This window comes from Miscanthus floridulus, chromosome 8 (genome assembly GCF_019320115.1).
Source record: "Miscanthus floridulus cultivar M001 chromosome 8, ASM1932011v1, whole genome shotgun sequence".
Lineage (NCBI taxonomy): Eukaryota > Viridiplantae > Streptophyta > Magnoliopsida > Poales > Poaceae > Miscanthus > Miscanthus floridulus.
The window spans coordinates 74,124,770-74,138,401 of record NC_089587.1 but is presented as its reverse complement, the minus strand read 5'-3'; positions in this window follow the sequence as shown (position 1 = coordinate 74,138,401).

The following is a 13,632-nucleotide window of genomic DNA, read 5'->3' as shown; positions in this document are numbered from 1 at the left end:
CCAGGTACAACTCGGCATACTATCTGGCAGAGTATTTAGAATTTACCGGGAGGAAGTGAGCGGACTTGGTGAGGCGATCCACAATGACCCAAATAGAGTTATAACCTTTGGTTGTGCGGGCTAAACCCACAATGAAATCCATAGAAATATCTTCCCACTTCCAAACAGGAATGGACAAGGGCTGCAAATATCCTAGGGTACGCAGATGATCTGCCTTAACTCTACCGCACGTGTCACATTCGGCGACATACCGGGTGATGTCCTGCTTCATGTTGGACCACCAGTATAAGTGACATAGATCGTGATACATCTTGTTACTGCCAGGATGAATAGATAGTTTTGAATGGTGAGCTTCATTCAAAATTTTTCTTTTCAGCTCTTCATTGGATGGAACCACCAGTCTATCCTTGTATCTCACGACCCCTTGCTCATCAATGCTAAAGTGAGGGCCACGACCTTCGGCCATCAATTTCCTGATGTGAGGAATCTCTTCGGGGTCTTTCCTTCTGTTCCCAAATAATCTACTCCAGCAATTCTGAGGTCAATGCAATATGAGCTAGCACCTCTGTGTGGTTGAGAGATAAAGGTATTTCCTCAACCTGATGTGACTTACGGCTCAAGGCATCTGCTACAACATTGGCCTTTCCTGGGTGGTAATAGACTTCCAAATTATAATCCTTTATCAACTCTAACCATCTCCTTTGCCTCATGTTTAGCTCAGGCTGAGTAAAAATATACTTGAGGCTTTTGTGATTAGTGAAAATATGTACTTTGTTGCCCAACAGATAGTGCCTCCAAATCTTTAGAGCGTGGACCACAGCGGCTAGCTCTAAGTCATGCATGGGGTAATTCACCTCGTGCTTCTTTAGTTGGCGCGAAGCATAAGCTATCACACACCCATCTTGCATAAGCACACACCACAACCCCGTCTTTGAGGCATCACAGTGTACATCAAAGGGCCTATCAATATCTGGTTGAGCCAACACAGGAGCAGTGGTCAGAAAAGTCTTCAGAGATTGAAAAGCTTCTTCACAAGTTGGGCCCCAATCAAACTTAGCTTCTTTCTGGAGCAGCTTGGTCATGGGCTGGGCTATCTTAGAAAAATCAGGAACGAAACACCGATAGTACCCAGCTAGACCTAGGAACTGATGAATCGGATGCACAGACTTAGGAGACTTCCAATCCAATACATCTTGCACCTTGCTGGGATCTACAGAAACGCCTTCAGGTGTCAACACGTGCCTCAAAAATTGCACTCGATCTAACCAAAACTCACACTTACTGAATTTAGCATACAGCTTGTGCTCCCTTAGTCGAGTCAGTACTATCCAGAGGTGTCGGGCATGCTCTTCATCATTCTTGGAATAGATCAGGATGTCATCAATGAAAACCACCACAAACTTATCCTAGCTCTGGCATGAAAACTGAATTCATCAGGTACATGAAGAAGGCAGGAGCATTGGTGAGACCAAAAGACATCACTAGGTACTTCATACAGCCCATACCTAGTAGAGAAAGCTGTCTTTGGTATATCATGTGGCCTGATCTTGATCTGATGATAGCCTGATCGGAGATCAATCTTTGAGAACACCTTAGCACCAGCTAATTGGTCAAACAAGGTATCTATGCGGGGCAAGGGATACTTGTTCTTAACTGTTACCGCATTAAGGGGGTGATAATCCACACACATCCGTAAGGTACCATCCTTCTTCTTCACGAAAATGGCTGGGCAACCCCATGGTGAAGAACTAGGACGGATGAAACCTTTGTCCATCAACTCTTCCAGTTGCTTCTTCATTTCTGCTAGTTCCCTTAGAGCCATGCGGTACGGGCATCTGGAGATAGGAGCAGTACCGGGCTCTAGCTCAATGGAGAATTCTACCTCACAGGTCGGTGGCAACCTAGGAAGATCTTTAGGGAAAACATCTAGGAACTCACATACTACCAGAATGGAGGTAAGATCAGGAGCAGCTTCAGCATGGGCTAGCAATAGGTAAGACTGGTTCTGAGGGTACAATAAGAGACATCCTATCCTTAGAAGAAGGAAGCCATAACTCCACACTTCTCCTCTGCATATCCAATACTACTCCATACACCCGCAACTAGTTCATTCCAAGAATAGCATCAATGCCTTGCCCAGGCATGACCATGAACTGTAGGCGGTAAGTGTGGGTGGCTAATACCAAACTTACGGTATCCGTGCGGGTATTGATGAACAATTAGTGAACCCACAGTACGGATCTTATAGGCATACGGTATAGCCATAAGTGGTAAGTTGTGCCGCTCTACAAACCCCATGCTCATAAAGGAATGTGATGCACCAGAATCGAACAACACCAAACCTGGATGGAAGTCGATGGTAAACATACCAGCCATCATCGGCTCCTGCTACAACACTTGCGTAGCATCTGTGAAGTGCACCTAGCCAGATCTGCTGGGCACTTTCTTCTTGATGATGGTCCTCTTGACAAGCCTAGAATTTGTGGATGGTTGAGCTGGCTAGTTTTGGGGACAGGCCCGGCATAGTGGCCATCTTTGCCACACTTGAAATAAGCACCTGGCTTGTTCCTGAACCCCTAACTTGGTGGGACCTGCTATCCCAGAGATTGTTGAGGCTGCACCTGGTGTGGAGGTGCATGATGCTATGTAGAGGAAGCTTACAAAGTCTGCTGGGGTTCCAGAACAAAGGCTCGCTAGATGGTTGATAGGGCCCCCGCCGGACAACCTGTATCTTCTGTGTGTGAGGGTGGCTAGAGGATCTAGCTGCCACCTGCTTCCTCTTCCAATCAGCCTGGGACTCCCGCTAAAAACCCTCAATAGCAATGGCGGCGTTCATCAAAGCCCCAAAGGTCTGATAGTTCACCGTGCAGAGCTTTTCCTAAAGGAGGGGAGCTAGACCATGAAAGAAGCGTTCCCTCTTCTTGTCATCAGTATCCACCTGACTTCCAGCATACTGAGCTAAGTGATTAAACTTGTTCACATATTTCATCACTGTCATGTTCCCCTAGCGTAGCTCCAGGAACTCAGTCACCTTCTAGTTGATGACACCAGCAGGGATGAAGAACTCTCGAAAAGCAGTAGTGAACTCCTGCCAGGTTGCCAGATGATTTGGCTGCTCCATGGCCTAGAAGGTGTCCCACCAAGCACCTATGGCCCCCAAAAGCTGTTGCGCTGCAAAACACACCTTCTACTCGTCGGCCACTCTGAGGAGCTGAAACTTCTGTTCCAAAGTACGAAGCCAGTGCTCCGCTTCCAGAGGCTCATCAGATGGGGTGAAGGTGGGTGGGTGAGTCTTGAGGAAGTCCTAGGTAGGAGGACAGTCCCTCAGGACGACGGGCACCCCCCCATTCCCACCGTGACCCCCGTGGCCTCCGTGGCGAGGCCCGCGACAGCCTGTGCCATAATGTCCATGGCATGAGCTATTTCCTGGCGAGCAGCAGCTGACTCCCGGCAAGCAGCCAACAGCTCCGCCATTATCTCTGCGGGAGTCAATTGGTGGAGGCGGTGGCGGCAGTGGGAAAGGATGAGGAGCCAGAGGTGGAACCTCCTGACCTCCCCCATTGCCGCGCTCAATGGCCCGGCCACTGTCACCCTGGCCCTCGTGAGCCACCCCAGAACTGGTGCTCTCACGTCCAGACCTTAGATTCAGTCTGCATGATAGATGAACCATCCATTAGAACACCTTCTCGGATCAGAAGCAAGGAATTAGGGGGATGACAACACATTTATTAAAGCATTACGTTAGTTAGCCCTATCAAATTACTAATTCCATTATACGTGAAGGGAGATTTCAGTTGAAGTAAGATGCTATTATCATGATGCATGCTTCGACCTATACGTTCACTCAAGCCAGAATATAGCGGCATTCGTAAAATTTTCGGCACATCACACACTCACTTTCCACGATACTAAGTGATTTCTTACGCAACGTAAGTCAGTATACCTGTAGAGATTGATTAGATAAAACTAGTGCCGCTATCCTAGATAGACCATATTGTTAGGGCTTATACTTTACTTACCTAATATAATTGTATCCTACTTTTCACAAAACTTTTGTTGGTCAAATTTTTAAGTTTTTGAAAAAAGTGATGAACTCGTAACCATTATTGGCTCTGGTACCAACTGTGGCAGAACCACCCGAAATAGCATACTTACGGAGGCGCTTGTCTTCCATTAGACACTAAGCACCCCGGAAGCAGGCTACAGCGAGCGGTGTCCATCGGGCACACCCCAAGGGAGAACCCGAAAGATCCACATTTTTCCCAAGGATCCAATAATGAGAACGAGTTACAATACTAGTTCATTTCATACATCTGAGTTTCTTAAAAAGTACATTATTACAATACCAAATACCAGAGTGCAGAATAATAAACAGCGAAATTTTAAAAATAACAACTAGCGATAAGGGCGAGGATTCCATCTAAGCCCACCAGAAGGATCCTCCACACGGAGTTACTCTTCAAGCATCACCTGCAACAAGGGTAAATAAACCCTGAGTACATAATGTACTCGCAAGACTTATCCGACTATTGGGAATAATTTCTCGACTCCAAGGAATATGATAGGCTTTATGGTTTGCTGGTTTTCTTTAGCAGAAAGCAACGCTAATAGTGAGTCCTTATTTATGTCTAGTATAAGCCATTTTAAATTATCATCTAGCCAGTCTATATAAGCACCTATTCTACTTTCAAGCAAGAGTTGAGCAATTAGTTCCATGTCTTCTCCTTTTAACTTTCAATTCTTACTACGATGCTAGAGTTAAGACAAGTCATACCGACTCGATGGCGATTCACGAACCAATGTGCCCAGTTGGGTGCCCCGAAACACATGCCCCGCTTGTACCCCAGGCACAAGCAGGACTAACCCATCACTCTCCTATCCTGGGTGTCCAGGTCCCCATCCAAACTTGGACTCTAAGCCCCCACACCTGAGTCCCGGACTTCATGTGGTGCAAGGACCTCCACCATCGCCGCCTCCAATCAGTCAGTCCGAAAAGAGCCGGATCCGTGACAAGAGAGCAATAAGTCTTCCCTGCGCCCATACCCAAGTATGCGCTCGGGATAATAGATCTATGACTTGCCTAGCGCCCATTGCAACGACCAATCCTTAATCGACACGGATAGGGAAAAAGTGTAACCAAGTCATGCCCCGTTGGCCACAGGACACAACCCCTTACACCCACCATTACCCAAACCATATCCCTACCCGGTCACCATTTTCCTTTCCATCATTTTATCATGAGTGATCATATTTTATCACCTATTTGTGAGTAACAGCAGGTTACTCACGCTACAGATATCCTGAGGATAGCAGCTACTCGACCTATACTAGTAGGACTCATGGGTAGATATATTTATGCAGGTAGTTTCCATAAAATGCCTGTAACTTAAATGCACATCATATATATATATAGTTATCATAAAAATATGGATTATGCTCCGGGGCTTGCCTTGGGCAGGCGCCGGGTCAGCAGGGTCAGCACCAATAGGCTCCTAGGCTTCCTCCTACATGAGGATCTCCTCCTTGTACTCCTCGATCAGCCTCGTCGTACTCCGGCTCACCGACGGGCACGAAGTCTACCAGTTCGTGATCTACATGAAATGATGATGCAACGTTTAATAATACGGCAACAGAAATTCTTGAAATAAAAGTACATCAATTAAACTACTAAGTGAGGTCTACCCACTAAAGGCTAAGCTACATACCGTCACCACTAACAAGTATGAAACATGACATTCATTCTTATAGCAACTACAGGTATTCTTACTCCTAATGCTAATTTACGCACTATACGATAAAGCAAAGGTAATAGCTACTCTATCTAACAACTCATTCTAAGGCTACAAAATTTACAGCGAGTATATAATGGCCTAGGGAACCTACTGTAAAATTTTTATGTCGATAGCTATCACCAATTTTCCACAAATATTCCTACAAATATGAATCTACATAATACCAAGCTTTCTAATTAGAATTTACGAGCCTATCATCATAACAGCTAACTGTGAACTAACTACCCTAACAGATAGATGGTGTTTTGTGAACCTAACAAAATTTGTCTTGCTATTTTTGGACAACTACGCAATTTACTATGGTCTATCGAAGTTCAATTCATAACTAAAATAAATAAACATTTCTAATTTACTGGATTTTAAGGAAACTGAATCCCACCCCTCGGCCCAACTCACGCTGGCTTGGCCCGCCACTGTGCGACGCTCGCGCCAGAGCAACGCAGCCCACGTGCGCGCGTGGCCCAGTCGGCCAACGGCCCACGATGTGGGAAGACCCGCGCGCGATGGCAATTATGCACGGACACCCCCAAACTACTATGCATTCACAGCGAGCTCTAAGACATTATTCCACCAGTCTAAGGTTTTACAGCTGCACCCTCCCCTTTCTCCTTCTTTACCATGGTGATGTCCCCCGGCGCTCGTGCGCGCACTAGCACGACGGCGCGGGCACCGGGCGGTCATGCCGGCGCCATCCGAGCCTCTACTACCTAACTAAGGGGCCAATGATTACCTTGGGGACAAAGCGCAGCGACTGGAGGCTTCACAGCGAACAGGGGCACCATGCCGAGCCCCCTCCCTAGCGATGGTCCCTTCCCTACGATGGCGGGCGTGTTCCCATGAGTGACAGCGAAGGTGGAGCAAGCAACTAAGCTAGAGAGCTCAAGGGACTACCCACGGATACCTTCGTGTTGACGGTACGGCCGGAGACGGCCCGAGCCGAGCTGGCCGTGCGCGCACCAACGCCGTAGCGGCGCACGGCGATGACACGGCCACGTTAGGGAAGGTTGGACTGCTGCAACACTGTGACCGAGGTGCGCAGGATGCTCAGGAGGGTAAGGCGGGGCTGGTGGTGCACTGAATTGCCACGAGGTGCCTTGGTTGCGAGTTAGCCGACGGCGTAGCCGCCCCGGTCTTATGGACCCGATGGCGCGGCGTTTCAAAATTGAAGCTAGGACGGAGCTACAGGCAGCGATGTGGGGTCAGGTAGGACTGCAGGCTACCTAGCGGAGTAAGAGGACGTAGTCAATTTGCAACAGGGCACTGCTACCACGGCGAATTTAGAAGAACCGTCCGGCGGCCATGGAGACAGCGGAGGCAGGGGAGGTCCTGGCGTGGCTTGGCTCGGTCCGGCTGTGGATGTCAACGCAATAGACAAGCAATGCCACGAGGGGGATAGCGGGACAGTGCTCTAGGTGCAGCTAGTCCGCACGATCGGGTGCAAGCCGACGAGGCTCGGCACGGCGTCGCAGCGGCAGCGCCAGACAAGGAAAACACAGTGCGAGTGACGCAGAGGTGATGGTGGAGCAGGTGTCATCCTTCGCTGCGAGCAGCCAAGGCGAGACAACGAAGCAGTGCCATGCGTGGCCGCTAGCAGCGTGTAGCGCGGGACCCAACGCGCCTCCGGCCAAAGCAGGGTAGGGCATGGCGTGGCAGAGCGTGGTCGGTGGCTCGGGCGTCGCGCGTCTGCCGTGGTGCTATGACCCACGCGCCAACGAGTGCCAGCAGGCGAACAAGGCAGTCGCGCCCAGACCCTACGCGCGTGCCTTCACGGTGGCAGTGCGGATGCGGCCGGCGCATCGGCGCACGTGCTTGGGCAAGCCAACGGCGGCAGACACGACCAGCAGCGGCGATGGCCGTGGTCAGTGCGCATGGCAGACGGCCTTGGCACGCAGCGCAAAGTCGTGCGCGTGCATTGGCGCGGTGGTGGGGGCGCAGCCGGCGTGGTAGCGGGACATGGCCGGCGCGGCAGTGCGCTAGCAAGCCAGCAGCGGTGCCAGGCCAGTGGTGACCGTGCCCAGAGCTCAGTCATGTGCCGTGCACACTTTTTAAAGCAGCTCGAAAGCTTGTACACGATGCTCCAAAGGCCAAACCAACAGTTCGATACACAAGAGGGTACGTTGGGCTGTCAATCGGAGTCCAGATATCATACCACTTCCTAAGCCGATCGCTCTACAATTATTACCAAAGATGGCTTCGTCGACCTTTTTAAAACTTACGCGGAACGACATCGATTCGAACGATTTCACGTCGAATCCTAAATCCGACCTACGGGATGTACTAGCGAGTTATCCTTGTCCTCGACTGCACATGCTTCATCGCCGTTCGCAAAATGCTCTATACGTTTTTGTTCGACAAAATTCAATCAAGTGACATGACGCGTATCATTGTTTCATGTTTCGCAAAAATGTTTCAAGTGTCTAACATTGATTTATAATTCGTGTTATACACAGATGCACATAAATATGATGCTCATGAGATGTTTAGCAAGAACCGTACAACGTAACATCGAGGGTGTTACAATAGACAACGGTAATTTACAAGCACCATTGGTGGGGGTGAGTTTTACATGCCACTCCAATGACGCTAGTTGGGCCTCTTCTAGGGAGACTTGGCCCACATGATTATAGGCTCTCCCAAAGTAGCTCCTCATCTACTAGGTTATGTCTGGTACTACATGACCTAATAGATGCCCATACCAGAAGAGGCACAAGTACAACTCAAGCCTTGGTTGTGAGGATTGCCCTTCGCAACCTACGCGTGCGTGCCTCGCTAGAAACTCCATCCCAAAACCCTATGGGGAAAAAGGGGATGGAGAAAAGAGCACGCAAACAACTCTAGCCTATACATGTGCTAACTCCTGAGGCTTCTAGCTCCAAGTGCCTTGATGTTGATGTTCCCGATGTCTTCATCTTTAGGCTTCGGCTTCCTTCCACCGCCTCTATGACATGGTTCGTCGGTTTCACATGTCTTCATACATGCTTTCACAATATTTTTATTAGAAGTTCTTTGATAGGGTGCACTCCTTCCCATTAGAAAAATTCCTATACATAGGAGAAAATTCAAGGGAAAATTAGTATTTTTTAGTTGAATTGACACTATTAACTCCTCTAAACGGAGCATGGATAAACTTTGCCTTGGTTTTGAAAAAGCAGGGGCAAAATCACAATGTTAGTGAATGAGGGAAAATCACAATTAGACTTCAAAACCATGGTAGGAACACAAGATCCCACTTAAAATTTTGAAATAATATCTCCCATATTTGTGCTTAACTATAGAGTTTCAATTTTATCAAATGCCATACATGTTTAATTTATAATTCAAATTTTGAATTGAGTATACATGGATGTACACTTTGAAGCATAGAAGTCCTAAGTTTGTGAATAGCGTAGAACATTCTATAGTGAATGCCTCTGAGGCGCGTATAACACAAATAGTTATGGGCAACGGTGGAGCTTGATGATGAAACAAGAGGGAGCCATCAGGACTAATTTCTTACTTAATATGCATACTTATTAATTTTAATCACTAGTTTAATAGCTACTTAATGGATTTTTCAAAGAAAGGAGGGGCCATGGCACTATTTGGCCTGCATGTAGCTCCGCCTGTGGTTATGGGGGGTGATGGATTTGTATACTACACATGTGTTGATTGCAAGAATTAGAAGCAATGTAAAAACATTAAGCAATCTGTTGTCAATTTTTTGTGATGGGTTTCAAAGGACACTAGGAGTTAGACTATGGAAAGATGATAACAAGTTACCTGTTGAAACTGGTGTCAGTCAACCATCAAAAGCATTTCCCAATGGCAATTGTTGACTGTTCTAACTTGTCAGATTTGAAGGCCCTATTCTTGTCATGAAAACTTGACAAGGTGTTGATAACAAGAATTTGTTGAATCGGTGTCAACTCGAGAAAAAGCGTTACATTGTTGACACAGCACATATTTCATCGATGTTCTGTTATTGCTTGAGGAGCTATTGAGTACTAGTGGGATCAATACTTTCTCAGTTCTAATATTTAGGTTGTAAGTTTTGTTCTAAACCAAACTTATATAATTTAGACCAAGTTCAAATAAAAGTGTATAAACATCTACTCCCTCCGTCCCATTGAGTTTGTCGTTGAAAAACCGTGCCCCCCTCACAATCCCGGTTCCCGAGCGACAAACTCAATGGGACGGAGGGAGTACAATGTTAAATATTTTCGCTAAATCTACCATTGAAGCATGTGCATTTATTTAGATTTTAATATATGTACTTTTTGTAACTTAATTAAAGTTCACGAGTTTGACTTAGAATAAAACTAAGTCAATATCAATATCAATATATATGCCCCTGTATTTTTTTATGATGTGCATTTCATTGTTCGATGGTGTCTTAGGCATCGAGTGATTTTGATGGATCATCAAGGCCATGTTTGGAGCGGGCACCAACACATCGTGTCTAGCTAGCCCTAGAGCTTGCCATGCGTGAGCTCAAGAGAAAGCTACATGTCATGGCAAAGCTAGAGAACAACCTATGGCCCTGTTTGGTCTAGCTTATCTGAGAAGCGCTTCTTAAATAAGCTGCACAAATAGAGTAAAAGCGATGGTTAAAATAACCTGGTTTGATCAAGTTTCTGTTTTTTTTAGTACAAATAAAAGCTGTGGGAATAAACGTGGCTAGAATAAGCTGCTGAAAAACGTAGCGTTTGGCTATTGATTTTAGCTTATTTTGATCGTAAACAGTTTATAAGCTGTACAGGACTCTTCTTTACAGATGTGTTGGACATGTCGGTCCAAACGAGTTGGTCGCCCTCTCTGCAGTCGCAGCATCGTCTCATCTGTCGGGCCACTTGAACCACCGGCGTGCATGTCGACCGAGATGCGGCTGAGGCGTACGGCGGCATTTATTTATTTCACCGAGACCGAGACATTGACGTGGCGAAGTCAGAAATTTGTAGGACCCGGACAATTCTTATATTGTACAAAAATATTTATCTAAAAAATATAATAGTTCTCTACAATATATATATAAAGAAAATTTTCGTTTGCGCTTTGCCGACAAGCCCGGAGAGCAGCCCGTGGTCACTGGACGGTGGCTCCAGCAGCGGAAGTTATGTGGTCGTCCTGTATAGGAGGAAGAAAAACAGACAGAGTCAAAAGAAGAGATCACATGGAGATGGAATGGAGGGAGAAGGTGTATCTCAGCATCTTCTTTCCTGGACGCATGCTACGCATTGTATTGGCTTTGGCTCAGCTGAGCTGATCACCCAATGCATGTAACAGTAACAGCTGCTGTATCCGTATGGACCATTTGGTTCTTTGGAAGTGAGATTTGAAGGAAAGCAGCAGCTAATTTAAGCTAGGCCCTTTCGGCTTATCTTATATTCAGTTTGTTAGGCTTTTTTTCGGAAAAAAATTGGATGCGCCATGGGCTTATTGACCCGGCCATGCGCCCCTCCGCTCGATCAATGACACGTGGCGAGGAAACAAATCAAACGCTCGCGGGAGGGGTGGCTCGTACGAAGCGCTCGCGGACGTCTGGCTCTGGCTAGCAACGCTCTCGTTCGCGGCTCGGCTCGCAGCACCACGCCGAGTGCCTTGCTGATTCGACCGGAGTCCATGACGCTGGACGGTTGCCGGGCCGATATGGGAGTCGCAACAGACCGAGTTTCCTGCGAGGGCACTGAACTTCTTTGCCGAAAGGGCGGCGTGCCCTGCTTCCTGCGAGGATGAGGCCATGGACGGCGTCGGCACGTCCTCCTCCGCAAGGGCGCCTGCTCGTGGACGCATTCGACGACATGCTGATGTGCTGCACGGCGGCGGAACCACTGCTGTCGCTGCCGCCTTCGCCTCCTCCTCTGAAAAGATGCGTGCAGTCTCCACGGCGGCAGGCCAGGTCGGTGTTGCACGGCGGTGGATGATCTGCTGCTGCTTGGCGTGGCCGCGAGCCCGCCGTCGCCTCTGCCGTGGGCCGCCGCCTCCACCTGTGAGCGTCGGGTAGCCTGTACTCGAGGAGAAGCCGCGCTCACGCTTGAGCTGAGGAGCCTGATGTGTACGCGCGGAGCCGAGGGGAGCCAGCGACGTGCGCCTCGCGTGCTGACCCTTTGATTACAACAGGTGACACGCGGCGTCCATCAGCCGGAGGGGCGCACCCGAGACGGAACGAGCCCATCGCGCATCCAATTTTTTTTCCTTTTTTTTTTTCAGAACAGTTTTTTCTCTCGCAACCATTTAGCTGGAACAGTATTTTTCAGTCAAGTTTTAGACCAGCGAACGAGACCGGATCCAATGCGATAGCAACAGTGCAGTGAGGTAACATGGCCTGGCCATGCCCTGCTAGCATGCCGACGCAGCTCAAGCCTCAAGAGGATTATATTTGTGGGGATAAATCATAGATGGATGAAAGCCAAGCAACAAAAAAAGGAGGCATGTCGTCACATGCGTCCATGGGGCACCTGGAACCGAGATTTCAGCATCTTGTTCCTCCTCCCTACTTCTTTGTGTTGCTCTGGTCCCTCACTCCCTCCCATTTCAACGTTCCCATGCTTTTGATCAAGCGTGGCAGAGCCTCGTAGCAAGAAAAAGCTCTACCATTGGACATTTGTGTTGCAGACATTCACGTTTTAAGTATTCCATACCTTAATAAATCATGTACTAAATTTTTTTTTGGGAACGTGACTTCACACGTTTTTTATTAAGGAGATAAATCATGTACTAATACCTCATACACGACGAGGAATCTGAATCCCCAAAGCCAAAGTAGCAGAGTAACTAGCTCAGCTCAGCTCCAGTCAAGAGAGGATGGCATCATCCACATCCATGGATGCCACCACTCACCACTGCCATTCTATTATGCAGACAGCGCGCATCAGATTAGGCAGCACCTGCGGTTGGCCCTGGGCTAAAGGACCACTACACGTAGGAAGCTGTGTTATCTAGCCAAGTCCCATCCATCTGTCCACCGTACTTTTCTTCCCATAGACCACACTCCCAAGACACATATGAGTCTGTGTTTAGTCGGGTGCAGTTTGAGATTTTGGCTACTGTTTCGTTTTAATTTGGCAATTAGTATTCAATTATGGACTAATTAGGCTTAAAACGTTCGTCTCACGATTTCCAACCAAACTATGTAATTAGTTTTTTTTTCATCTATATTTAATGCTTCATGCACGTATCACAAAATTTGATGTGATGACTACTGTAACATTTTATTGAAAAACTTTTTGGAACTAAACACGGCCTCAGGCCACTAGTCTCCTTGACATGGACAGTAGCTCCATGCTTTTGACCGACGATACCACTACTTCCTCTACAGGCCACTCTACATGCCTGCGAGGCTACTAGTCTCCTTGACATGGATGTTTCGTGGCAACGTGGAGCCTAGAGCAGTACACCTCGTCCTTGCGTTGGGGAAGCCCTTAAAGACCAACTTGCAGGCAGGGAGTACCGATGGCGAATCACAAACACACACATGTTCTTCTGCTGCTTTAATCAAGACCAAAGGTTCCTTGCACTACCTTTGGCGAGTCCTGCAGTTTTTAGCAGCCACCCGACTAGAGAAATTCACAGCAGTAGTTACCACCCTGTGAATTGTGATGGCAATTGGGTGGATCTGGATCACCACAAGTTCCAGGCAAACCAAACAATCTGGGCATCCATCCATTACTATGATGTCCTTCCTTCAGCAGAGCACCGACAACAGAGAAGAATAGTGTGCCAAACGATAAGAAATCAAAAAATGGTCACCGAAATTTGATGTAGAAACTAATATAACGCTCTTTTTATTCCAAAAAAAACTCTCTTTATATACTATACTAGCAACTAATATAACGCTCTTTTTATTCCACAAAATCTCCATGCA